Here is a 1,880-nt window from a genome sequence, read left to right on the forward strand (position 1 = left end):
ATTTTTCATACGACCATTGACATGGGTCATTGACTGTTATATTTTAACTTCAATTATTTCGTACAAAAAGAAAGTATAATAAAGAAAGAGCCTTTAAATTTAATGGTGCTCGATTAAATTAAATTAGACTATTAACTATTTCGTACTTATGTTATATTGTATTTTTTGAGTTTGTAGAAACATTACATAGTTTATCAGTGTACGCGTAATGTACGCGTATAATCAATAATCATGAAAAGAGCTGAAAAAAGTAAGTGTAAAGAAAAAACGGGGTATAAGTTTGTCGTCACGAATATTTTTTTTCTTGTTTCTGTATGTCTACTACATCGGAAGTATAGTACAACATAAAAGTGGAATCACCCCTATATACACTTTGTCGTGGTGGGTAAATATAATTTTACTCTTACCCCAAAAATTAAAACGAAAAATCCTTTACCGAAAACTGTCCACCCCCAGGCCAAGCTCATTTTACGGTCAGTTGGGTGCTTTGAAACGAATACTTTGTGTGATTTTTCTAACCAAGGGCAATTAGTGGCCCGGACAAGTCAGTCATGCGGCAAATTGCACGTCAAAGATGATGCTACTGTACTGTCACGTAATTATCTACTAAGTATTATGTAATGTTCATGACACATTGAAGAGATTAAAGCACATCTAACTGTATCTAAGTTTATTGACGATAGCTGATTTTTTGATTGATTTTTGACAGTTAAATGAAATCGAGAATTGAATTGAGAATCGAGTGTATAAATTTATAAACTAGCTGGGGCTGGGGTGGGTAACTGAGCTGCCTCAGTTTTGTTGTACCTAATCATTTTTAACCGACTTTAAAAAGGAGGAGGTTTTTGAAGTCGGTTAAAAATGATTAGTACAACAAACTGAGGCAGCTCAAACACTGGAATAATGGCCCAGCTTGTTTATAAATTTATACACTCGATTCTCAATTCAATTCTCGATTTCATTTAACTGTCAAAAATCAATCAAAAAATAATAACTCAGTCATTTTTCAATTTCAAGGCTTCTTATTTCCCACTTAGAGTAATTTTTGTTATTATTATAATTATTATTATATTTAGCCTATAACTGTGTCCCACTGCTGGGCAAAGGCCTCTCCTCTTGACTTCCACATCTCCCTATCCAGAGCTATATTTGGCCACTCACTCAATTCCGCGTCCAGGTCATCTCGCCATCTCCGCCAATTTTTGTTAATCTGTAAAAATACTTAATAATGCGCTTAAAACAAAAAAAAAACTGTTTTATTTTATGCTACATATTTTACCTGGCTTTTTTATGTAATTTATTTATGTAAGAGCTTTATTTATGTCAAAATAAATAAGAACTATTGTATGCAGGGCGGCCGAACTACGTTAAATATTATAGATAGGATATTTTTCTAGAAAAGGACTTAATTTTATTTTTCACGTAACTGATAGACACCACATTAAAATACTCGTAACCTAACCTTACTAACAAAAAGTTGGGAAACAAAAAGTTGTCAATTCAAAGTTCGATATCTCAAAAACAGCTAAACCGATTTTGATAAAAAATGTCTAAGAAGCATTGCTAGAAAATCTGCTTTCAAATAAAAAATCGGTCCACCCGTTTAAGAGCTACGGTGTCACAGACAGACACACATAGCGGTCAAACTTATAGCACCCCCACTCTTTTTGCGTCGGGGGTATAAAATCTAAAATTGATTTGCCCCACTTAAAAATGCCGTGGTGGCTTAGTGGTTTGTAAAACGTGGCGGCCTCTAGGTTTGAAAGCCGTGGTGGCCTAGAGCTGCACCTAGTTAGACCTAGATCGCCTCTCAAGCAGTTCGTGGGTTCAATTCAAACCCCGGCTCGCACCTCTGAGTTTCATTTGAAATTTATCACGAG

The sequence above is a fragment of the Choristoneura fumiferana genome, chromosome 20 (assembly GCF_025370935.1).
Source record: "Choristoneura fumiferana chromosome 20, NRCan_CFum_1, whole genome shotgun sequence".
NCBI lineage: Eukaryota > Metazoa > Arthropoda > Insecta > Lepidoptera > Tortricidae > Choristoneura > Choristoneura fumiferana.